Here is a 27,787-nt window from a genome sequence, read left to right as displayed (position 1 = left end):
GCGCAAAAATGTTTGTGGCAACCCTGTTTGTAGTGGCAAGGAACTGGAAACTGAGTGGATGCCCATCAAGTGGAGAATGGCTGAACAAGTTATGGCACATGAATGTTATGGAATATTATTGTTCTATAAGAAACAATCAGAGGGATGATTTCAGAGAGGTTTGGAGAGACTTACATGAACTGATGCTAAGTAAAATGAGAAAACCAGATTGTTATACACGACAACAACCTTATATGGTAATCAATTCTGATGGATATGACTCTTTCCAACAGTGAAATGATAAGAGGCCAGTTTCAATGATCTAGTGATGAAGAAAGCCATCTATACCCAGAGAGAGAACTGAGTGTAGATCATAACATAACATTCTCACTCTTTTTGTTGTTGTTCATTTGCATTTTGTTTTCTTATTCTTTTCTTTCCTTTTTGATCTGATCTTGTTCAGCAAGATAATTGTACAAATATGTTTACATATATTAGATTTAACATATTTTAACATGTATAATATACATTCGATTACTTGCCATCTAGGGGAGGGGATGGAGAAGAGGGGATGGGGAGGAGGGGAAAATTTGGAACACAGGGCTATGCAAGGATCAATGTTGAAAAATTATCTATGCATATGATTTCAAAATAAAAAGCTTTAATAATAAAAAGAAAAGAAAAGAAAACCAACTCCTTAAAAAAAAAGTTATCTAGTCTTTATAGAGAAGAAGCTGGGGCTCAGAGGGGAAACCAAGGCCAGAATCATACAGGTAGTAAATATCAGAGTCTAGATTCAAATATAAGTCCTCTGAACCTGCTAAATCTAGGACTCATTTTACTACAGCATGAATTTGAATTGGAGTCAGCTGATAACAGGGATGGTTCCAGTGAAGGAGGAACAAGCTACATGTGGAGGAAGCAGCCATGGAGAGATCTCTTAAATTTTTTATTGAGTGGTCTCTTGGACCACTATTTCAGAAAAGCCCTACTCCCCACTCTCCTCTTTCATCTCCATCACCTTAGCAACTTCTTTTCTGTCTTTAGTATGTTCTTTCTTTTTTTCTTCTTCTAGAGCTGAAAACCATAAACCAAGATCAAATTAATTTTGTATCTTGCTAGGTGGGGTATGTCACTTTCCTCCCCTATCCTTTTCTGACGAAAGTAATCTTCCCTGGTCACAACCACTCCATTATATGTGCAATTTCCTCATTATAATGTAAACTTCTTACAGAACCAGTGTACACAAGAACAGCAATATTGTATGATGTTCAGCTGTGACTGTCTTAGCTATTCTCAGCAATATAATGATTTGAGATAATTTCAAAGATTTTATGATGAAAAAGCCACTATCGACCTCCAGAGAAAGAACTAATGAAACCTGAATGCAGATTGAATCATACTATTTTTTTCATTTTCTTCATTTTTCCTGGGTAGTTGTTTTTGGTTTTATTGGGGTTTTTTTTTGGGGGGGGGAGGGGGTCACAGAATGACTAATATGGAAATATGTTTTTCATGTCTGCATAAACCATATCAAATTGCTTGCTTTTTCTTTTCTTTTCTTTTTTTTTTTATTATAGCTTTTTATTGACAGAACATATGCATGGGTAATTTTTACAACATTGCCTGTGCAATCACTTCTGTTCCAACTTTTTCCTTCCCTCCCTCCACCCCCTCCCCTAGATGACAGGCAGTCTCATACATGTTAAACATGTTAAAATATATCTTAAATACAATATATGTGTACATATTTATACAGTTCTCTTGTTGCACAAGAAAAATTGGATTCAGAAGGTAAAAGTAACCTGCCAAGAAAAACAAAAATGCAAGTACTCCACATTCATTTTCCAGTGTTCTTTCTCTGGGTGCAGCTGGTTCTGTCCATCATTGATCAATTGGAATTGAATTGGATCTTCTTATTGTTGAAAAAATCTACTTCCATCAGAATATATTCTCATATAGTATTGTTGAAGTGTATAATGATCTCCTGGTTTTGCTCATTTCACTTAGCATCAGTTCATGTAAGTCTCTCCAAGCCTCTCTGTATTCATCCTGCTGGTCATTTCTTAAAGAATAATAATATTCCATAACATTCATATACCACAATTTATTCAGCCATTCTCCAATTGATGGGCATCCACTCAGTTTCCAGTTTCTGGTCACTACAAAGAGGGCTGCCACAACCATTTTTGCACATATAGATCTCTTTCCCTTCTTTAATATCTGTTTGGGATATAAGCCCAGTAGTAACACTAAATTGCTTGCTTTTTCAATGAGGGGCAAAGGAAAGGATGGAGGAAGAGAATTTAGAACTCAAAGTTTTAAAAAATGATAGTTAAAAATTGTTTTTAAATGTAATTATACTAATGTGAGAGTGTGTGTGAACATAAGCTTCTTGAGACTAAAGACTGTTGATTTTGCATTTGTATCCTTAGCACATACTGTGAGTCTTAGTATGAAATAAGCACTTATAACTCACTTCCTTTTATCCTTCCCCTAACCTCCTCCTACACATAATTATCCTTTGGAAAGGGAGGCTCATTTATGGGGAGGAGTGATAACAATATAAAGAGCAAAGAAAGATAATACTTTCATTTGTGAAGCAGGGCTGGCCAGCCTTTCCTGAGGCCATCTCAGTTTCCCTAAATCTTTGTCTTTTCCTCAAAAGTTTTAGTCTCTTAGTTTCTCCTGCTTTTCATACCTGCCTTAAAGCCTAGGTCATGCTATGAGAAAATGGGTGGTGGTATTTTTTAAAGATCCTGACCTTTCCAAGGATCTGCCTCTTCAGTTAGCTCTGTCCATCCAAGGATGAGAATAGGATTGAGGAGTCAGCACTCAGTTTTTGCTTTTAGAACCTGCTTAAACTCACACTTTCCAAAATTGACTCTCCATTTTAAAACTTTCTGTCTCTCCTGTTTGTTTCTTTCACCAAGGCCTTGAGGTGGGAGGTAGACTTAGGAACAAGAGTCTGCACTGCATCTGGCTGCTCTATATGTATTTAGTTATATGTAGTATGGATTTATTTATCTCCATGTTTCTCTCCCCCAATAAGAATGTGAGTTTCTTTAGGGTAAAGACCATGTTTTTGCCTTATTTTTCTAAATCTGCTTTAATCCAAATTTGCCACATAGTGAGACCTGAGTCGTGAGACCAGGGCTCAGAGAGGCCAGAGCACTTAGGAAAGCCAAATTTCTACAATCTGATTAAAAGCACTAATCTTACTAATTATAATGACAATGACTGGCCTGAAAGAGAATTGAGAAATTATACTACCCTCCTTTCTTAGAAGAGTTGAGATGTTATGTGCAAGAATGTTTGTGGCAGCCCTCTTCGTAGTGGCCAGAAATTGGAAACTGAGTAGATGCCCATCAAGTGGAGAATGGCTGAATAAATTGTGGCTTATGAATGTTATGGAATTTTATAGTTCTTTAAGAAATGATCAGCAGGATGATTTGAAAAAGGCCTGGAGAGACTTACACGAAGTGATGCTGAGTGAAATGAGCAAGACCAGGATATCATACGCTTCAACAACAATACTATATGATGATCAATTCTGATGGACGTGGCCTTATTCAACAATGAGATGAACCAAATCAATTCCAATAGAGCAGTAATGAGCTGAACCAGCTATACTCAGCGAAAGAACTCTGGGAAATGACTATGAACCACTACATAGAATTCCCAGTTCCTCTATTTATGTCCACCTGCATTTTTTATTTCCTTCATAGGTTAATTGTACACTATTTCAAAGTCCAATTCTTTTTGTACAGCAAAATAACTGTTTGGACATGTATACATATATTGCATTTAACTTATACTTTAACATATTTAACATGTATTGATCAACCTGCCATCTGGGGGAGGGGTGGGGGGAAGGAGGGGAAAAGCTGGAACAAAAGGTTTTGCAATTGTCAATGCTGAAAAATTATCCATGCATATATCTTGTAAATAAAAAGCTATAATTAAAAAAAAGAAGAAGAAGAAGAGTTGAGATGCTACTAACCAAGAGATTGGAAGACTCAAATGACTAATAAATGTAAAGCACTTAGCAAACCTTAAAATGTTATATGAATGCTAGTTATTATTATTATTATTATTAACCTGCCATCATCAGGCCTCTAGATTGATGCTGAATTAATTCCCTGAGCTTTCTTACTGCACTCCTGCTGGGCCCAAGCAAAATTTATAGAGCACTGCAGGGGTGTGATAGTAAATGTTTAACTACTAGGCTCTCTAGGAGAAATAAAGGTATACTCACACACTTCCAAGGTTATTGTTATGCATTTTATGCATTATTAACACTTAAGTCTATCAAGAAATAATAGACCAAGTCCAGATTGGTAGTGAATGCTCATTTCTGGGATAAGTGATTATATAACAAATTTAACAATTAGCTCCCCTCAAGGCAGTTAGAACTAATCACAACATACCTTCAGTAACCATGAGAAACTGCAGATACTCTGATTCAGTTATGTTAGTTTTGCTAGTCAGCTTTTTCCCACTTTTTTTCTTTTTTCAGTCTTCATTATAAGAGATGACTTACTAGGTAGGAGTGGGAGACGAAAAATGAAAGTGATATCCAAAGAAAATGTATTAATGAAAAATGATTTTTTTTTTTAAAGAAAAGTGCTAGAAGGTAGAGGCTTAGGGAAATCCATTAACTGGCCTAAAAGATCTGTGTTCCCTTCCACAGTGTGACTCTAAGTTAGTGTTAAATGAACAACCTGGCCAAGGTGGTCTCTAAGGTCCCTTTTGATTGTAAGAGATGTGATTCTTTTCAATTCAGCCTTTGTCCTCTGTGGGGCCATATATTTCTTATGAGAGGCAGCTAAGTGGTTCAGTGGGCAGAGCCTAAGATTTAGAGTACGAGAGAACTGAGTTCAAACTCAGCCTAAGACATTTAATAGCTGTGTGATGCTGGGCAAATCACTTGGATCTCTCTGGGGTCTCAGTTTTTCTCATCAATAAAATGAAAAGGTTGGCTTCCATGGCCTTCTAAAGTTCCTTCCAGTTCTAACAGGATATTTTGAGAATTTGTTGGGGAGGATTGGCTCAAGCCTCATTTTAGTATGTGCCCTCATACTTGCACTTGTTCTTTTCTTAGCTTCCCCTCTTCCCCCTTTCCTCCCCTCCCCTCTCTCTCCCCACTAATCCCCTTCCCTTTTCCCCAGTAGTTAGGATTCTTCACTGTATGGCCCATTTCTTCTGGGGGTGAGGGGAAGTTTCTGGGGTCTGTCTCTCCCTACAGAGGACTGTCATTGTTTAGATCCTAGATGGTACCTTTATAATGGAGCAACTCAGGTCGAGTTAGATAATCTAGGCTGTAAACATTCCTTGTAAAGACTCTAAGACAAGGTCAACCAAAAAAGAAGAAGAACAAGTGCTGATTGATGTGGGTGATGTAGATACCAGATGATGGTAGACACCAAAAGTTGACGTTCAGTCATGTGAAGGATTCACAATGGCCATTCTCTTTGGCAAAAGGTAGATTTATTTAGGGAAGAGGTTATAGACAAGATGAACGGACATAATAGATGCCAGGAATGGTGAATTGAAATAGAAAAGGAGAGCATATGAAAGACAAGTTCCTCAGGTGAACTCAAATTAATCCAGTGGAAAGGGAGCACCCCATGAGATTGGGGCATGTCCTTAACTGGCAGGCTAAATCCTGAAAGGAACTTAGTATCCCAAAAGAGTGTTAGCTGCAAGGAGAAGTAGGGTTGAGAAGCATAGTGGAATTAGAGGAGATACCACATGGCATGGGAGAGGGGTAAGGAGAAAGACACCATAAGGCATAGTGCCATGGTAGACTGACCCAAAGAAGGATAGCAGCTATGAGATGAACTATAAGTAGATTTTACTTATATTTATATTTATATATTTTATATAATATATATTATATATTTATATATAATATATTTTATTTTTTATATTTTTTATTTATTATATATATTTTATTTATTTATTTATATAATATATAAAAATATATGTTTATATTTATATATATTTATAAAGTAGATTTAACGTCAGGGACATGACTGGGATTTTTGATAGGGCATGGTAAGATGAGGCTACCCAAGACCCCTACAGAGGATAGATGGCAGGAGTTGGATTTTTGACTGGACAACCTCCCCAGAGTGGGACCATGAAGCTAAACTTATCTCTATCAGAGCTTTCTCCCTACTTGTTTAAGGGATTAGTTCTTTAGTTTCTGTCCAACACACCATTCAGGAGCTCATCACTGATGAGACTTAAGGATATGTATATGGGAGGATAAGGACCCTCTAAAGGGGCTTCCCAATTTATCTCCACAATATGCTATTTCTGTCCATATAAGCCAGCATAGGACACTGACAGATAGATAATAGTTTTTTTTAAATCCACTATATATTCTTTTCTTCTAAGTCATGGGAATCAGAGAGAGAAACAGAAAAGAACATAAGTGTTTCTTATAAAGTAATCTGGGATAAGAAGTTGTAGATATATAGGTAGGAAGAGGCACTTAAAACAAGAAAGAGATGCTTAAAATGATTACAAAGGAAAGAATTTGTCATGTAGCATTGTTATTTATACCAGACTAAGTAGTATCTTCAGTTAATCATCATTTTTAGACCCATACAAAACAGATTTTATTAGATAGGATTAAGAAGGCGTGGGTTTCTGGAACTATTGGGATCTTATGAGTTTTATTTTGTAATTGGAAAGCTATTGGTGGAAGAGAGATACTTAAAGAATTATCCAGTACTGTCAAAGAGGCAACACAAAAAAGAAAAAGAAAAATTGCTAATCTTGGACAAAATGGAGTTATATTTTCTTCAAAATTTACTTTTAACATTGCTTATTAATGGAATCAAGATAGTACAGTCAGCCACCTAGCTGAACTCTCCCAACAATCCCTTCCAAATCTTTTTAAAATAACATTTGAAATCAAATTTTGGAGAAGCAGAGACAACAAAAGGTTGAAGTGAGACACTTTTGTGCCTAAAAAAATTAAGAGTCCATGGCAATCCCAATAGATTTTGGAGAGAAAATGACATCTGCATCCAGAAAAAGAACTATGGAGATTGAATATAAAGCAACACATACCATGTTCACTTCTCTTTTCTGTTTTTTTTCCTCTTCCATGATTTTCCCCTTTTGTTTTGATTTTTCTCTCCCCAAAATGATTCATAAATTTAAAAAAAAAGAAAATTTAAGAGGTTAGCAGAAGTCTGTGGCACTGGGATGGAGGCTTGTACTGCCAGCCCCCACACACATGGCAAGCAGCAGCAGCATCTTCAGGAACTCTCAGTCCAGAGATGGATAAAAAATTATTATGGTGGCAGGGAAGACCAAAATATAAATTCAGAAGAATACAACAATGAAAACAGTTACCAAAAATGCCTCAAAGAAAAATGCTAATTGGGTTCCAATCCAAGGAGGAAGGGTGACAGGCAATGCTTGAATCTTAACCCTTATCATAATGGGTTCAAAGAAAGAAGAATTTTTATATATATTTACTCAGTTGTTTACAGAAATCTAACTTACCTAATAGGAAGATAGGAGTGGAGGGGATAAGAAAAACTGGATGTGAAGAAGGGGAGGAATAATAAAAAGGAGGGAAGATTAAAGGAGGCATTGGTTAGAAGCAAAGAAGACTTTTGAGAAAGGATGGGGAGAAAGAAGGGGCAAGGAAAAAGAAACAGAAGAAAATGGGATAGGGGGAAATATATAGAAATCATAATTATGAATGTGAATGGGATGAGTTCACCTACAAAACAGAAGCAGATAAAAGAATAGATTGGAAACCAGAATCCAACAATATATTATACACAAGAGACCCACTTGAAACAGAAAGACACAGTTAAAGAATTAAAAAAAGAATCTAATATACTTCAGTTGGAATTTTTTTTTTTAAAGTCAGGGGTATCAATCATGATCTCAGACAAAGCAGAAGCAAAAGTTATTGTTGTTAGTTATATCCAAATTTTTGTGACCCTATTTAGGATTTTCTTGACAAGATACTGGATTGATTGTCCATTTCCTTCTTCATCTCATTTTACAGGTGAGAAGAATAAGCAAACAGGGTTAATTAATCTGCCAAAGATCACACAGCTGGTAAGTATCTGAAGTTAAATTTGAATTCAGGAAGATGACTATTCTTGATTACAAGACCAGCACTCTATCTGCTGTGCTGCCTACTTCCCTAAAGCAAAAAACAAAACAAAACAAAAACAAAACCTAATTAAAAGATATAATCTGGGAAACTACATTATGCTAAAAGGAACTCTAGAAAATGAAGTAATATCAAAAATTTTTGCAGCAAGTTTCTCTGATAAAAGCTTCATTTCTTTAATATATAGAGTATTGAGTCAAATTTACAAAAATGAGCCATTCCCTATTTGATAAATGATCAAAGAATATAAATACACAGTTTTCAGTAGAAAAAATAAAAGCTGTCTAAAATCATACAGAAAAATGCCCTAAATCACTATCGAGTAGAGAGATTAATTTTAAATCAACTCAGAGGTACAATCTCATATTTATGACATGCTGGAGGACATGAGGGAGAAATTAGTAGCTAGTGAAATACTAGTGGCATGGTGGATGGGTCCAGCAATTCTGGAAAATGATTTGGAACTATGTCCAAAGGCCTATAAAACTGTGCATGCCCTGTGACCCAATAATACCACTACTAAGTCTTATATCCTAAGAAGATCATGGTAGGGGGAACCTATATGTACAAGAATATTTATGGCAAGGGTAACTGTGTGCCACAATGGATAGAGCATTGGCTCTGGAGTCAGGAGGACCTGACTTCAAAACCAGTCTCAGACATTTGACTAGCCATGGAGCTCTTTTTGTGGTGCCAAAGAATTAGAAATTGAGGAGATGCCCATCAGTTGGAGGGTGGCCAAACAAGTTGTGGCATATGATTATGAAGGAGTACTATTATGCCATAGGAATTGTTGAGGGAAATGTTTTCAGGGGGAAAAGCCCAAAATGTTGCAAGAGCTATATAAACTGATGCAAAATGAAGTGAGAAAGATGAGAGCTCATTGTACAGAGTAACAGCAATACTGTAATGATTATGAATTGTGGAAGACTAAGCAACTCTTAATTAATACAGTAATCCAAGACAATTCCAAAGGATGCATGATTTAAAAAAAATATAATTCAATGCCGAAGAGAGAACTGATGAATTGAGTGTAAACTAAAGTATAATTTTCTTGAAAACAACAAAGCAATCCACTAAAATTTACTTCCACTCTAGGAGACTCACAAAGAGTAACCTAAGCAGAAGTAACTTTTCTTTCTTTCTTTCTTTCTTTCTTTCTTTCTTTCTTTCTTTCTTTCTTTCTTTCTTTCTTTCTTTCTTTTTTCTTTCTTTCTTTCTTTCTTTCTTTCTTTCTTTCTTTCTTTCTTTCTTTCTTTCTTTCTTTCTTCCTTCCTTCCTTCCTTCCTTCCTTCCTTCCTTCCTTCCTTCCTTCCTTCCTTCCTTCCTCCTTCCTTCCTTCCTTCCTCCTTCCTCCTCCTCCTCCTCCTCCTCCTCCTCCTCCTCCTCCTCCTCCTCCTCCTCCTCCTCCTCCTCGTCGTCGTCGTCGTCGTCGTCGTCGTCGTCTCGTCGTCGTCGTCGTCGTCGTCGTCGTCGTCGTCGTCGTCGTCGTCGTCTTCTTCTTCTTCTTCTTCTTCTTCTTCTTCTTCTTCTTCTTCTTCTTCTTCTTCTTCTTCTTCTTCTTCTTCTTCTTCTTCTTCTTCTTCTTCTTCTTCTTCTCTATTCAAGGATGCATATGAACAACTCTCCAGGGCTTAACTGTCTTAAAGAAATTGCATGATCCCTTTTTGTAGTGGCAAGAAACTGGATGCTCATCAATTGGAGAATGGCTGAATAAATCATGGTATATGAATGTTATGGGATATTTTTGTTCTGTAAGAAAAGACCAGCAGGATGATTTCAGAATGGCCTGGAGAGACCCACATGACCTGATGGTAAGTGAAATGAGCAGAAGCAGGAGATCATTATACACAGCAACAACAAGATTATACAATGATCAGTTCTGATGGACATCATTCTCTTCAACAATGAGATGATTCAAATCAGTTCCAATTGTTCAGTGATGAAGAGAGCCATCTACACCCAGAGAGAGGACTGTGGGAACTGAATGTGGTTCACAACATAGTGTTTTCACTCTTTTTGTTGTTGCTTGCTTGCATTTTATTTTTCTTCTTCTTCTTCTTTTTTTTTTACTAGTTTGATTTTTCTTATGCAGCACAATAATTGTGTAAAGATGTATGCATACATTAGATTTTACATATATTTCTACCATGTTTAACATATATTGGACTATATATTTGTTATCTAGGGGAAGTTGTGGGGGAAGGGAGGAAAAAATTGGAACACAAGGTTTTGCAAGAACTAATGTTGAAGAATTGTCCATGCATATGTTTTGAAAAAATAAAAAAAAAACTTTAATAAAAAAAGAGAAAGAGAGAGAGATTGCATGGAGCACAAAGTAATTTGCCCAAAGTCAGAATCCTGTATATGTCCAAAACAGGTCTTGACCCAAGGCTTTCTGATTCTAAAGCTTCTTCTCTCTCTACTACCACCATTCTTCTTATTAAGCATTAGCTAAAAATATTTTTCAGTGGATGGCTAAACATAAGGCAGTTGGGGGAAGAAGATGGGGGAAAGTCCTGGGAAGAGAAAAATCACAAGATCTTGGAATTGTAATAGACTTCATCTACTCCAACCTCTCATTTTACAGAGGAAATGAGACTCAGAGCGCGGAAGTAGTAAGCTAGTAAGCAACAGAGCAATCCAGATCCTCTGACTCCAAATCCAGAATTCTTTCCCCTATACAACAAATTCCTTTTTTATGAAGGGGAACTTGCTCTTTCATTCACAACCATTAGATGACGGCTGGGGTTTTCCACTACAAGTAAATCTGACTGCATTATTTATCTTATCTCATCCATCTTAGTTTTGCTTTGGAGACTGGTCTTACACAATTCCTACTGTAATTACAATAAAAACCAGCCCTCAGGAGAACTCAGTTTGGGGAAAAGAATTTGCTATTTTGGATGGGACTTGTCTGGACAAGTTAGCATTTTAAAATTTTTCAAAGGGACTCTGAAGAAGGAAGCATGATTCAGGCTGTAACAATAGCTGCCAAGACCTTTAAATAGCCAAGTTCAATCCTGTTAAAAGTGCAAAGAAAGGTTCTCGGGAGACCTTAAATTAGGTTTTAACCTCTTCCATTCCAAAGCACATATAGAAAGCTAGAACAGGCCTGAAGAAAGTAATGGAGGAAAGAACAAGGCTTCCTTCCATATGTTTATCAGTATAATCAATTCAATAATATTTTATTTTTCCAATTACATGTAAAGATAGTTTTCAATATTCATCTTTGTAAGATTTTGAGTTCCAATTTTTTTTCTCCTTCCCTATCTTCCCTCTCCCCTCCCCAAGACAGAAAGCAATCTGATATTGGTTATCCATATATAATACTTTAAAACATATTTCCATAATTAGTGCCATCCTAAACATCATATGCATTGGCTTTCTCCTCAGAGTGGCCCCATCCAACTATCCAACCAAACCAAACCTAATAGGTCTAAGTCTGATCTGCCAGTCTCAATGTCTCCCCTTGCTCAGCAATAATACCTTAAGTCCACTGAGGTGAGGTTTCTTCTTATTATACTGCAAGGAGCTTTCCTCAAAGAGGGCAGGTTGGGATTTGATTGTCAATAATTCTGAAACCTGTCCTCCCAGTCATTTAAATAGGAAAACATGCTCAGATTTTGTTCATGACTGAACATGGACGTAAAGAGGAAGGAAAAACTGCCAATAGTTTGCTGACAGGATCCAAAGGCAGAGTTAAATAAGTGGTCCCTGAAAAGGGACAGAACCACTCTTAAAGAGGAGTTTATAGATTCAGAGCTAGAAAGAACCAGAGTTTATCTAAACTAAGCCCCTCCTTTGAACTGAGGAGGAAATAAAGGCCTAAAGGTGTGAAGTGTTCAGGCTCACACAGGGAGTAATTGGTAGATCAGATTTATCATAATTGGGGTAACTTTTCCCCCACTCTCAACTCAACAACCTATTTCAGTGTCTGGAAAAAAGTCCTGGATGTCCCATCCTACTTATAGCTCTAATGGAGGGAGTTTTCATACCAGAAGTTACTCACACTGATTAAACAACAAGTCCAGAAACATATCTTGCCCCTCCCACAAACTTGAATTGTTTTTATTTATATAAATACTTTTAGGTTTGCAAAACATTTTATATGATTTTCTCTTTTGCCTCAACAACTCAATAACATAGATGCTATTATTGTTTCTATTTTACAGATGAGGAAAATACATTTCAGAAAGGTCAGATAATTTGCTCAAGGTCACTGGAGCTAGAAAATAGCGGAGTCAGAATTTGAACCCACATCTCATGACTACAAATTCATTGTTCTTGTCCAGCTCATTAATGGTGGTTCTGAAAGAACTATTAGCTGACATTAATCTCACTACACTATGGGAAGCAAGAAGTAATCAGATTTGGGGCAGCTAGGTGGTGCAGTGGATAGAGCACAGCCCTGAGGTCAGGAGGACCTGAATTCAAATCAAATCCCAGATACTTATTAGCTAGGAAACTCTGAACAAGTCACTTAACTTCAATACCTCCAAAAAAAAAAAAAAAAAAAAAGACAATCAAATATGAACCAGAAATGACAGAAATGGGTCAGTAAGCCAGAAATTTAGAATCCACTACTATCTTCCTTCCAAACTGACAATATACTCCTAAGGAACACTAGAAGAAACAGAGGAGAAGACACACAATGAGACCTTCATATATTTTTTCCCCTTGATTTAAGAGCTATACTTAGTAGATTCCCCTGCCCATCAAGGCTCACTTCAAAAGTCAGTTCCTACTTGAGGCTCCTTAGATATTTCTAGTTGTTAGAACTTTCCCTCTCCTATCTCACTCCCACCTCTTTATTACTTTATTATATTTACTTTGTAACTTCTTTGATTTTTACTTATCTGTGTATATATTGTTTCTTCAGCAATAAAATGGAAGCTTCTGGAGGGCAAAGACTATTTTCATTTAGTTTACTGTATCCTTAGGGTCACTTATGGTGGGATAAAATATATTTAAGGTTGAAAGAATGAATGAAACAATCACTGAAACAAATAAAAAGGGGAAGGAATTGAAAGACTAAACTGGCAAATTGCCAGGATTCAAATCTCTAGGGCAGAGTTTCCAGATAATTCACTCCCTTTTAAAAGTGTGTTCTGCCTATGGTCCCTTATTGTTATCTAAATCCAATTCACTAATTTGATTCAATTTGATTGTTGTTTGTCCTTTATTCTTCACGAAGTCCTAGATATCAGGAAAGTGATGCCATACCATGCAAGTGAATTGTATTTAAGTGAAGAAGGGCTGTGCAAAGTCACCTGCCTCACTTTCCCCTCTAGAGCCATCTGGTTCCAGTGGCCAGATATAGATCAGGTTGATTGGATATGGCTTCTGATGCATTAAGAGACCTTGCTTGACCTTTTTAAACCGAGAGCTTTAATCCAGTTTCTGTTTGACTAAGACCACATCCATTCAGTGATTAAGATTAAGCACCCACTATGTGCCAGGCTCTGGGCATAGGTACATAGAAAAGTAAATACAAAGTAGATGCAAATGAAATACAATAAAGTAATGGGAGGGGAGGGAAGAGGGAAACCTAACTAGAAGCATCTGGAAAGCTTCCTGTAGAAACTGACACTTTAGGACTATTATTTGGCAGATCTGTAAAGAAAAGAGTTTCATGTTTGGAATGCTCTCCTTTGCTTGCACCTCTTGGAATCCTTAGCACCTTCCAAGGATCTGCTCTCACATAACAGTTCAGCAGAAGCCTTCTTGATCTTTCCTGTCATTAGAATTCTCTCCATGTTCCTCCCTTACTTTGTGTACATTTTACATTTTCCTAATTTGAATTCAAGTTGCTTCCTCCCAATAGAAATGCAACTCTTTGAGGATAACAGTTTTTATTTTCATTTTTATATATTAAGCACCTAGTAGAGTATCTTGAATTAAGTAGGTACTTACTACATACTTTTTGAATTTAATTTAATAACTTCTTCCAGAGAAGATAGTGTGCTGATTGCTTGGATGCTGGAGAAACTAGAGGGAGGGAGATGATTTCAGAGGCTTTATGAAAGTCCAACTATAACATTGGGTAGGAGATTGCATTGGAAATGAAAAATAAGGGGTAACTAGACTTTAGGCATATTCCCAACTCTCCCGCATGTGTAAATATTTTCAGAGTTGCACTCTGTGCAGTAGTAAAGAAATGGAAACAAAGTGGCTATCCATCAATAGGCAAATAGCTGAACAATGAGAAATTATAAATAGATGGAATTCAGAGATACTTAGGAAGACATATAAAGTGATGAAGAATGAAATAAACAGAACCAGGAAAATAATTTGCACAGTGACCCCAATGATGTAAAGCAGAAGTTTCAAACTTGCAGCCTATCTACATATGACCCATAACATCCAGGAGTAAGACTTGTTTGGGACTACTCACTCATAGAAAGCAGAATTATTTATTAGAATCTCGAGAAGCGGACTCCATCTTGGTCTGTGAGCCAAATTCACAGCAGGAGAGAGCCACTCCCTTGAAAATGTTCACAATATTTATACATTTCAGACAAAGAACCTCCAAAATACCACTCTCTATATGTTGTGATTGGTCACATAAACCTTTATTCCCCTATTTGGTCAGTGGAATGCAGTACACAAGGTGATATACAGCTTTGGCCACTTAATTCCTTCTTTGGACAATGGAATGCAGTCCAGGTCTTACCTAAAATCACGTGACTGGAGCCTATAGGCTCTATCTACTTTAACTGTCTCTGATCAACATGTGCTTAATCTGTAACTTCTTCACCTTTCCACACAGACTGAATCCAGATTTAAAAATAATTGAAAAAATTTAATAAAATAAATAAAAATACAATAAAATATAATGCTACATTTTAAAACTAAATCATTATGTGGCCCATCAGATCCATTTCTATTTTATTTTAACACTGCTGATTTAAAGAAAAACAATATCAAAAGACATTTTTTCCCCCCAATGCAAGAACCTGTTGAGACTTCAAAGAACTGGTGATGAGATATGCATCCTACTTTTTAGCAGTGGGTGGTGGACTATAAGTATGAAATGAAGTAGATATTTTCAGACATGGTCAATATATTGATTTGTTGTGCTTGACTGTACTTATCTGTTAAAAGGAGATGCTTTTATTGGTGATGGAGACTCTGGGGGAAGTGACAATAATATATAAAAAAGGGTATCATTAAAACATTTTAAAAAGAAAACAAACTAAGAGATAGATACAAGAGACTTTCCAAAAAAAATTGCTAATACATATTGATTTAATAATATACTGAGGGAAAAAAGAGGGAAATAAGTCAGAAATGATCCCAAAGTTTCTAGCCTGGACAAACAGAATGATTGAAAAAAGGAAGAAAAATCAGAGAAAAGCATAATTGAGACACATAAGATGAAGATATCTCTTAGAAATGCTGAATTAAAATTGATGGTTATTAAGATTACTATCTAATATGTAGTCTCCCACAAATTCATAAGACAATGGTGATCATGGCAGGTCTAAATTTGGAGATCATAGAGGATACTATAGCAACAATATTAGTAGCAAAGAGAGCTACGGTAGAAGGCTACAATGTAATAGCAAAAAAAAAAAAAAAAAAAAAAAGAAAAGAAAAGGATAGAAAAAGTAAGTTAAGGGGAGAGTTTATGCTTCTAATTGTAGGGAGAGAGCCTAAATTAGGTCCAAGCAGACTTCTTTATATGATTTCTTTGGAAACTAATTCAACAATTGGATCTTGCAAAATAGGAACCAGTAGTTCAGAACTTAGATATTATATAATACATCAAGACAAATTATAGAATTCTGTTATCCAATTTTAAGCAGTGGTCACTCCAGGACTCAAATTGAGATATACCTTTTATTTAACCTGTCTCCATTTAAATAAAACTCTTCAGCAGAATTCCCCATCTACAATACCTAGTCACACTTGAGAGAACTGGGAAGGACTGAGAAGATAACATTAAAGACTTAATCAATTGCTTTCACTGCCTATGTGACAGAGTTGTCATTGCTTATACTTTTGGTTTACCCTGAACCCAAGAGCTCCAGCAACTTACACCCTGATATATGAGTCTTCCCCAGAGACTCACAAAACAAAAGGGAAATAAATGCCAGGAAAGTCATCTAAGAAAAGGAGACTCCCACAACCAGCTGCACTCTTCTCACTCTCTTATTTCTCTCCTTTTGGGTTGTGTATGCATGATATTATATTCTTTTACAGTTTGCCTTATAGTGGTATACATAGTAAATAGGTTGGTAAACCCCCATGACTCTAGCTGCTATTTGCCAATCATATGGCTCAGCTGCTCTGGCTTCCTTAATGTGATGACAGCTTCTCCCTGTTAAGGGCTGTATTCCTTACATGTCCTTGTACAAGGTGTCCATGAAGACTTTGCTTTTCAGGAAATGGCAGGAAAATGGCTAAAACCTGAAAAGATGTCTTCTTGCCTACTAACTCTGGGCAATATTATTATTGCTCAAATCCTTCCACATTCTCTATTCCCAAGATCCCAAATAAGTTGATGGCTGTCCTGTCACACAAGACTTGCATGAGAACATACACACACACACACACACACACACACACACAACCACAATACACACAGAGAGGGAAAAAAAATCATCAGTAACCTCACTGATTCCAGCCACCACTCTCCTAAATAAGTTGATGGCTGGCCTGTCACACAAGACTTGCATGAGAACACACACATACACACACACACACACACACACACAACCACAACACACACACACAGAGGGGAAAAAAATCATCATTAAACTCCCTGATTCCAGCCACCACACTCCTCTTCTGAGGCATCATCTCCCTCATGATTAACCAGTTCATAGTAGTTTAATGGACCAACCTAAAATACCAGCCTAAAATTTCTGCTTTTGCCTATTTTTATTTGTTTTTTGTAGACTGATTTAGAGGTAAAGAAAGACTAGCTGTGTTGTCAAGACATCTATGTTGTCCATAGATGCCGCTTGCTATTTTTATTAAACTTATTTCTCTGATTTTCTAATGGAGAGATAATAGTAAATATAAGTCGAATTCACCTGAATTTTAAATTTAAAATTAAAAATAGACTTTTTATAATAGCACAGAATGAAAACAAAGTAAGTGACCAAGCAATGGGGCATGGCTAAACAAACCGTTAAGTACATGAATATAATTGAATAATAAGAAATGAAATCTATGAAGAATACAGACAAGCCCAGGAAAACTTATAAGAACCAATGCAAAGTGGAGTATACAGAACCAGTAGTACAATATACATAATATTAGAAAAGTAAAGAAAAAGACAAATAAAACTGAACTCTGTAATTATAATGGTCAAATTTGCCCTAATACAGAAATGGGAAAAAATCTCTTGCCTTTCTTTGCAGAGGTGAAGTAGAACATTGCATATAGTTTCAGACTTGGTTAATATGTTGGTTTTGCTAAACTGCTTTTTGGCTCTTTCCTATTATTCTGGGAGGCTTTGTTGAGATAAAAAAGAAAGTGATATATTTGCAACTAAAGGTTGTAATGGGCTGAGGCTTGAGTTGATGCACTGAGGTCCCAAGCACATGAGGCTAAATAGTAAAAAATAGTAAAATAGTAAAATAGTAAAACCATACTGAGCCAACCGTGGCAATGGCAATCCCAAAAGTCTCTCCACATCAGGACTTGCACAAAGAGTGGGTGGGGGCCATTCTCTCTCCAAGCTTATCTATTAATAGAGTATGGTCCAATTACTATTTAGCCTCATGTGCTTGGGACCTCAGTGCATCAACTCAAGCCTCAGCCCATTACAAAAGGTGATATAAAAATATAGGTATCATAAACAAATATATATACATTTAAATTGACTTTATTTTTAAAAATAGAGCTAGGTGACCAAGGGAAATGAAAACTGTTGGAAAGATTAAAAGAAGACAGAAGCTTCACAGAGAGATTTGGGGCTCTAGGGACAGGACAGAAGCCAGGACATCTATGCAGTCACACCAGTACCACCATCACCACCACACATACCACCAAGAATCCTTTTAATTCAAGACAGAAGCCAAATGGGTTCCACAGCTAAGGAGCAGCAAAGAACAGACACAATGTAGAAGAGCAAACTTAGACCTGGCTTTTCTTTTCTTTTTTATTATAGCTTTTTATTTACAAGATATATGCATGGGTAATTTTTCAGCATTCATCCTTGCAAAACCTTTTGTTCCAATTTTTCCCCTCCTTCCCCCCACTTCCTCCCCCAGATGGCAGGTAGACCAATACATATTGAATATGTTAATATATATGTTAAATGCACTATATGTATACAATCCCTACAGTTATTTTTCTGCACAAGAAGAATTGGACTTTGAAATAAGGTAAAATTAACCTGAGAAGGAAATAAAAAATGCAAGTGGATAAAAACAGAAGGACTGGAAATGCTATGTAGTGGTTCACACTCATTTCCCAGAATTTTTGCATTGGGTGTAGTTGGTTCAATTCATTATTGAACAAATGGAACTGATTTGGTTCATCTCATTATTGAAGAGAGCCACATCCATCAGAATTGATCATCATATAATGTTGTTGTTGAAGTATATAATGATCTCCTGGGGCTGTTCATTTCACTCATCATCAGTTCATGTAAGTCTCTCCAGGCCTCTCTGAAATCTTCCTGCTGGTCATTTCTTACAGAACAATAATATTCCATAACATTCATATACCACAATTTATTCAGCCATTCTCCATTTGATGGACATCCATTCAGTTTCCAGTTTCTTGTCCCTACAAAGAGGGCTGCCACAAACATTTTTGCACATGTGGGTCCCTTTCCCTTCTTTAAGATCTCTTTGAGCTATAAGCCCAGTAGTAACACTGGTGGATTAAAGGATATGCACAGTTCGATAACTTTTTGAGCATAGTTCTGAATTGCTCTCCAGAATGGCTGGATGTATTTACAATTCCACCAACAATGTATCAGTGTCTCAGTTTTTCCACATCCCCTCCAACATTCAGCATTATCTTTTCCTGTCATCCGAGCCAATTCGAGAGTTAGACCCAGCTTTTCACTGATACTGCAAGCTGGGCAGACCATGAAAGTGCTGGGATGAGGACTAACTATCAGCCTCAAGCATTTTCTTCTGGGGGAGGTGAATTGCATGCTCAAATAAAGCTAATGTTTTAAGTTTGGAAGATTGTCTAAATTCCCAGTAAGATGGGGCTCCTGAGAGGGAGAGGGTTTTGGCTCTCCATCAATCCCAAGTTCCTTAACTTTTACTACAAAACTGAAGGAACATATAGTCCCTGAGGTAAGTGAAGATAAACTAGGGAGGAAAAGAAAATTGTATTAACTCTTTATGGGCTCCAGTATTAGTCATTTATGTTTTCTGCCAGGTTTAAATAAGATAAAAAGATGTCTTTTTTTATATGTGTGTTCATGAGGATTCACTGGCAGAGGTGGGCTGGAACCAGCTGGGAGCTCCAACTGATATATTTTCAGTATGAGCTTCTAGACTCACTGGCCACATCTGGGAAATTGGCTAACATTACAAATCAAGCCTTGATTTATTGTTTTGTAAATTGTCTAGACCTAAGAAAGTAATGGAGAAAATGCTAACAATTCAGACCAAGCATTAAGCTAATACAGTAGTCCAGGAGTGAGTTGATGAGAGTCTATATGATGTGGTGGTACTGGTGATATCAGAAATAGTTGTGAGAAAGGTGCATTGTAAGTCTGAGTCATGATAAGAAAATACAGACCACAGGATAGTAGACATAGAACTAATCCAACCCTCTTGTTTTATAGATGAACAAACTGAAGTTCAAGTTCAAATGACATGTTTAAAATGGAAAAGACAGGCTATAAACCCAGGTCATAGGACAGCTAGGTGGCATGGTGGATACTGTACCAGAGCCTGGAGTCAAGAAGACTTATCTTCTTGCTTTCAAATTTAGCCTAGGACACTTACAAGCTATGTGACCCTGGGCTAGTCACTTAACCCTGTTTGACTCGGTTTCCTCATCTGTAAAATGAATGTAGAAGGAAATGGTAAACCACCAAGAAAACCCCAAATGTTATCATGAAGTTGGATGCAATTGAAATGACAACAATAACCCAGGTCTTTTGACCTTTGAGTCAGTGCTTGTTATCGTTCTTATACTTGATTGCCTTTACACAAGCATGAGAAAGAGAAACAACAACAAAAATGAAAATAGTATGCTTCCATTTGCATTCAGACTCCATAGTTCTTTCTCTGGATTTGGATAGCATTGTCCATCATGAGTCTTAGAATTGTCTTAGACCACTGTATGGCTGAGAAGAGCAAAGTCTAACAAAGTTGATCATCTGCACAATGCTGCTGTTACTTGCTGTTACAAACTGTGTACAATGTTCTCCTTCACTCATTTCACTCAACATCAGTTCATGTAAGTTTTTTCAAATCGTTCTGAAATCTGACTGCTCATCATCTTATAAATAATATTATTCCATTACATTTATATGCCACAATTTGTTCAGACATTCCCCAGTCGATTGGTCGAACAAAATTTCCATCAGTGGGCAGCAACACCTTTATGACTTATAGGGAGGATTTCACACCAAGGCACTTCTTTCAACATTTTCTAATAGTTCAACTTCAGAAATGGATATGATCTTATCCATGGGAGTAACATTAAAATTACATTATATATTCTGCACTCTAAGGACTATGGGACCTTTAGATCTTACTAGCAGTTGAAACCTTTTATGTATGCTACTGTCTCATCCTATTAGAATGTGTGTTTCCTGAGACCATCTATGATTTGCTTTTCTGTTTGTATCCCCAGGAGTAGTTCAGTACTTTGCACATAGTAAAAGCTTATTAAGTCTTTCCTTCCTCCTTTCCTCCCTCTCTTTCTCCCTCCTTTGTTTCCTCCTTCTCTCCCTTCCTCTTTCCCTTCCACTCTTCCTTCCTCTCTCCTTCCCTCTTTCCTTTCTCCCTTCCCTCTTTCCCTTCCTCCCTCTTTCTTTCCCTCCTCCCTTCCCTTCCTTCCTACCTATCTTCTCTTCCTTCCTTCCCTCCTTTGCTTCCTTTCTACCTTTCTTCCCTCCTTCTCTTCCTTCCTGCCTTCTTTCCTTCCTTCCTGTCTTTCTTTTCTCCTTCCCTTCTTTCCTACCTTCCTTCCTTCCTTCCTTCTTTCCTCCATTCTTTCTTTCCTGCTTTTCTTTCATTCTTTCTTCCCTTTCTCTTTTTCCCCCTATCAACAAGCATAATCCTGGGGACAAAAAGAAAGACAAAACCAGTTCCTATCCTCAAAGAAGTAATATTCTAAGTTGGGAAACAACATGAAAGCAACTCATATGCATAAAAGATAGCTACTATGCAAATGAGAAGTAACCTTAGAAAGAAGTCAGTGACGATAGGAAAGATATCTTGCATCTGGTGGGATTTAAGTTGAGTCTTAAAGGAAGCCAGGAAGAAGAAATGAGGAGGGACAGTAGGGAGGACATTCATTCCTTCATAGCTTTGATAGGGAAAAGACATGTCTATAAGAATTCTGATTTAATCCCCTTCTCCCAACATAATTTGTGAAATGAGGGAAGTCCAGAAAAAAGTACTACAAGAGGAAAGAAAACCCTCAGTTTGGGGGATCAGAGAAAGTTTCATGAAGTAGAGAACACCTGATTTGGCCTCTGAAGAGCCATCATTAAGCTGAGATGGAGAAGTATTCTATTTCAGGAATAAGGGAATTCTATGGGTTGTCACAAAAAAGAGAAGATAGCACCAGAATGATGAACAAAGAATCTATTTTGGCTAAAAAAAAATAGAATATATGAAAAAGAATAATGTGAGATAAGAGTAGAAAATGGGTTGGAAGGAAGTGTGGGGGGGAAATATTTATTAAACACCTATTATGTATTAGGCATTGTATTATGAACTCATTTAGAGATCTTGACAACAGTCCTGGAAGGTAAGCATTACTGTTTAGTCATTTTCGGCCATATAGCTTGTGACTTGGCAAAGTGCTATTATCCCTAATTTTACACTTGAGGAAACTGAGGTTAATCACATAGCTCGTGAGTATTTAAGGTTAGATTTGATTTGGTGCTCTATTTACTGAACCACCTGGCAGTGTTTTTAAGTCTGGTATTTCAATGTGTTGTAAACAAAAGTAATAAAAATACAAAATACCATAAGATAAGAACCTACAGAGGGGTATAAGCAAAGCATCTCATGAACTCCAAGACCAGAAATGTCATTACAGATTTGGCAGATAAGGAAAGGTGAAATTTGAGCTGGAAGCTAAAAGATGTGGATTGGGAATTCCAACAGGGGAGGTGAGGTAAGGACACTTAATGATTAGGGAACAGAATGAGAAAAGATACAGAGATAGGAAAGAGTTGGAAATCTATGTTACACAGTAAATAATTCAGTTTATCTGAAATGGAAATTATTAGTATAACATAGATCTATAAAGTCATGGAGGAGCCAGACAGCATAAAGCCTTGAGCTTCAGGATGTGGAGTTTCATAACTTCATTTGACAGTCAAGCAGGGAATTACTAAAGGATTCTGAACAGAGGGATGGATAATAGGACCTGATCTATAGCAAGGGTGTGAAAGATGTCATAGAAAAGCAATATAGAAGGGAGATTTGTTAATCAGCTATTAAAGACATGATTATATTAATATTTAGATATAGATTTAGAGCTAGAAGAGCTTATGGGAATCATTTCATTACAATCTCTTCCTTGATTTTACAGTAAGGAAACTGAGTCCTGGAGAGATTCAAAGTCTTGAACTCAATTTCATTGTACATTTCATCTTCCTGTGTTAATTTATGGTATAACTGACTGTCACAGCTGGAAAATTTTCCTCTCTGATAGGATATTGAGCCATACAGGATTAAGATAGGCCTCTCTGAGGCTAGACACATCAACAGGACATATCATCACTACACATCACCTACTTGGTGAATTCTCTCTCTCTATGTATATGTATAAAATATGCTTGTTTTATTCCATAAATTAAAAACTAAATCAGTTATATATATATATGTAAATAAATTTGTTGCTTTTTAACTTATGAAATAAAACAAGAATATTTAAAATTCATTTTAGAAAATATATTAATAATAGCAATAACATATCTAACATGTTATTTATTTAGTTTTTAATTTATGAAATAAAACAAGCATTTCCATAATATAGTATAATTTAAAAATGATTGTACATGAATTTTGTTATGTTATACTATGTTATATACAATTTACTATTCTTTTTAAATGTATAATAAAAGTATCATTTGTACTTAGATGGGGCACATGAGCTCTCGAATAGCTACCTTGCTGGAGATATATCATGAAGTGCTGGGAACAATAATAAAAGGAAAAAAAATAACAGGAAGAGATAGTCTCCACAGTTTAACTATCACATTTAAACTACTATAAATGTCTGAGGTTCATTTCTCCCACTTTCCATGTATAAACTACATGGAGCCAGCATAAGAGCCTATTGTTAAATTTTCAGTGTAAACATTTAAATCTCAGCAAATGATACAAATCAGGGCTTGCTTTATTGTTTTATTGATCATCTAGACTTAAGAAAGTGATAGAGAAGATATTAATAGTGCAGATTAAATTTAAAGTGTGCATTGCTAGAATTCTGCTGTGCTCCCCCTTCCCCCAGAGAGCTGGTTGTTAAACATTCAAGAACATATTTTTGAGTTTGTATTGAGTCTGTTATAAGGGTTGAGCGAATTTTACTGGGGAATCTTGACACTGAAAGGAGAGCAGAGATGGATGAAATAGATACTGCATATCTCACCTCTGCTCCATCCCTTTCCTAACAAAGAACATGTACAAGCATCAAAATAAATTCTTCACAACTTATTGTTATTCTGGAGAGCAATTTGAAACTATGCCCAAAGGGCTATCAAACTATACATACCTTTTTATTCAGCAGTGCCACTACTGAATCTGTATTCCACAGAGATCAAAAAGAAAGGGAAAGAACCCACATGCATATGGGTATGTATGCATACCCATGTATATGCATATGTAAAAATGTTTGTAGCAGCTCTTTTTTTGGTGACAAAGAATTGAAAAATGAGTGGATATTCAATCTGTTGGAGAATGGCTGAATAAGTTATGGCATATAAATGTAATGGAATACTATTGTTCTGTAAGAAATGATGAACAGGCTGATTTCAGAAAAACCTGAAAAGAATGCTGAGTGAAATGAGCAGAACTAGGAAAATGTTGTACACAGCAACAGAAAGATTGTGTGACAATCAATTATGATAGACTTAACTCTTCTCAACAATTCAGTGATCCAAGGCAATTCTAATAAACTTTGGATAGAAATTCCAATCTACATCCAGAGAGAGAACTATGGAGACTGAATGAGGATTGAAGCATATTTGGCATGGTTTTTCTCTTTTGTTCTGACTTTCCCCCCCAACATAACTCATATAAAATATTAAAAATGAATGTATATTGATTTTTCTCATATAGCATGATGATTGTGGAAATATATATAGAAGAATTACACATGTTTAACATATATTGGATTACTTGCTGACTTGGGAAGGGGATTGAGGAAAAGAGGGAGAAAAAAATTGGGACACAAATTTTTGCAAGAGTGAATATTGAAAACTATTTGCAAATATTTTGAAAATATAAAAAGCTTACTTAAAAATAATTTAAAATGGATGTACATGTATAACCTATACAGATTGCTTGGTATTTTGGGAAGGGGGAGGTAAAGAAGGGAGGAGAAAAAAATTGAAACTCAAAATCTTACAAAAATTAAAGCTGAAAACCATATTTCCATATAATTGGAAAAATTATTAAAATAAAATTTAAAAATCTCTTTTGAAAGTCAAAAAGAAATTCTTCACAGTTAACTGTAGGATAATATGTTATATATGTGTAGATAGTGTGTGTTTTAAATCAGTAATTTACTTTTTTAATAATTTAAATTACTTTGCATTTTTGCTTCATACTCACCAATGGATTATAGCATTAAGTGACCTATGTGAAGAATGGGTAGTATGAAGAGTAGGACTTTTTTATTCAGAACTTTAAGGTTTACAAAGTGTTTCCCTACCAACAACCCTGTCAGGATAGTAATCTGTTTTAGCTCCATTTTACAGATAAGAAGACTGAGGCTCAGCGAGGTTAATCATTTTCTTGCTCATTGTCAAATAATTGATATGTATCAAAGGCTGTACTTGAACCTAGGTTTTTTGAATCCAAATTTCAAACTCTTTCTATTACACCTTATATAAGTTAATGTGAAATTTTAAAATGTAAGTTGTAGTTCATCTACACATGAAGGGGAAGAGGATAAGCATGTACTAAATACCTATTATCTATCTTGTGAATCACACAGCATTTCTTGTTCTAGGATGATCACTGTGTCCAGATCTATCGTAATATAGGTATCTGAATGTCCAAGAGAGAAATAATGTAATAAATCATTTTGTAACATTTGTGATAGCTGTCATATGCAGAAATCAAACTTATATTTAGGGTACAAAAGGGAGAAGACACATTGGCAAATGGGATACTTATGCAGATAGTGTCTGCTCCACCTAAGAGCTGTTCCATCTTCCCAAAGTAGGAATGGAGAGCTAAAGAGTGACTGTACCTAAGAAAGATACCACCCAAGTAGAAGAGACTCAAGCACCTGCAATCTCTACTTCCTTCCCAGAGTCTGAACATTATTTGAATGCTGATAAGCCATTACATTGTAAGCTTCTTGAAGGTAGGGACTATTTGTTTTTATGCCTTTTAAAAAATCCTATGCTTAGCACAGTGTTTGACACAAAGTGGTACTTTAAAATGTTTATTGGATTGAACTAAATAAACAAATATGTTTGTGTTCCACAATATATCATGTGGACCTTCATTATTTATCCTGGAGAATTTGGAAGTCCCTACCACACCTGGTGTCCCCATTGTGATTTTGCACAAATTAGTATAAGCCAATTGTCTAGGAGCTCTGAAGGACTCAGATTCTGAATTAATAAGAACAACAATGCAAATACTACCACTAGGTCTATATCCCAAAGAGACCAAAGAAAAAGGAAAAAGATCTATATGTACAAAAATAATTATAGCTATTCTTTTTGGTGCTGGATTGGATGGAGAATTCAAAATTAGAATGCCCAATGACTGAAGAATGGCTGAACAAGTTGTAGTATATGATTATAATGGATACTATTATGCCATAAGAAATGGTGAACAGTTTGCTTCAGAAAAACCTGAGAAGACTTCTATGCAAAGTGAAATGAGCAGAACCAGAACACTGTATACAGTAAGAGCAATTTTGCACAGTGATCAACTATGAATGACCAGAAATACAAAGAAACAAGACAGTTCTGAAAGACTTATGAGGAAAAATGCTATCCATCTTCAGAAGGCGAATGGAAGAAGTTTGAGTGCAAATTGAAATATATCCTTTTTTAGTTTTCATTATTTTTTTTGGCTTCCTCCCCAAAAATGGCTAATATGGAAATGTTTGCATGATTTGATATGAAATTGATATCATTCTCACCTTCTTGATGAGTAGGGGAAGGGTGACAAGGAGAGAGAATTCAGAATTCAAAAAAACTTTTAAAGGAATGCTAAAAATAAAAAAACAAAATTGCAAAAATGAAGCTTTTGGGTTGAGTGGCTATGTTGTCTGTGGAGACTCAAGTTCGTTGGATAAGAAGCTAAAACATTATATAGTACTGTATATTGAAAAGAAATGGAGATATTATATATATTATTTTAGTAAAAAAAAAAGAGCATAATAAAAAAATAATGTGAAATGAGATTTTGAAGAGAGGATTGTCCTTGGATTAAGGATTATGCCTCTGAAATATCCTAGCTGTATGACCTTGGCAAGTCACTTAGCCTGAAAGTTGCCCAAATTACTCTATGCATATAAGCCACAGAATGTTTATTGATATATTTTAGTAGAGGTAATTCTCTTACTAGGAGTTACCAATGAAATTACAAGCTTGGATAATCACCAATCAAAACCAAGTCTTTACTCTGCACCACATTATTATTGATATTTTTCATATTTCTGGTGATCTCGACCATTAAGTACAAAATCACAAAGATACTAGAACAGATAAGAGATTGGGATTCACTTTAATGTGAACGTGTCTAGCTCTTTGAACTTGTTTGTAAAACTATCTCCATGCCGTGTGTGTGTGTGTGTGTGTGTGTGTGTGTGTGTGTGTGTGTGTGTGTGTTTGCTGAGGCACTTAGGGTTAAGGGACTTGTTCAGGGTCACACAGCCAGGAACTGTTAAGTGTCTGAGACCAGATTTTAATTTAGTTCCTCCCAACTTCAGGGCTCTATCCATTACATCAACTAGCTGCCCCCATGCTATATATATATGTACATATATATATACATATATTTACAAAGTGTCCACAAACACTTTTAATAAATTGAGTTATGAAATCCAACAAGTTAGTCTTTTAGTAATGGAAGTTTAAAGTTTAATAACTAAAGTTATATGGGAAGTGAGATTATTCTATAATTGATAAGAAGGATAGCTAATAGTTTGTTTCATGTTTTGTTTTTGTGTTTTTTCCCAGCTATGAAAGTAGAACACTTTACCCTACTGAAATTGTGGTTTGACTCTGCATGTTAATGTAAAAATTAGTATTTTTTGTTAAATCCTCCCAAATAAATGTAGCTTGAT

At 36.0% G+C, this 27,787-nt stretch overlaps 1 long non-coding RNA gene across 1 annotated transcript in view; it reads left to right on the top strand.

The window, feature by feature from the left end:
• The window catches only part of LOC127560011 (uncharacterized), a 33,635-nt gene extending 7,793 nt beyond the window's left edge, over positions 1–25,842 (top strand). The window contains exons 2-3 of the long non-coding RNA XR_007953249.1: positions 8,024–8,076; positions 25,700–25,842. This is a non-coding gene — a long non-coding RNA (uncharacterized LOC127560011). The remainder of the gene's footprint in view (positions 1–8,023; positions 8,077–25,699) is intronic.
• The last annotated feature ends 1,945 nt before the right edge of the window (positions 25,843–27,787 follow it).

The sequence above is a fragment of the Antechinus flavipes genome, chromosome 4, assembly GCF_016432865.1.
Source record: "Antechinus flavipes isolate AdamAnt ecotype Samford, QLD, Australia chromosome 4, AdamAnt_v2, whole genome shotgun sequence".
Taxonomy (NCBI): Eukaryota; Metazoa; Chordata; class Mammalia; order Dasyuromorphia; family Dasyuridae; genus Antechinus; species Antechinus flavipes.
This window is presented reverse-complemented; position numbering and strand designations above follow the sequence as displayed.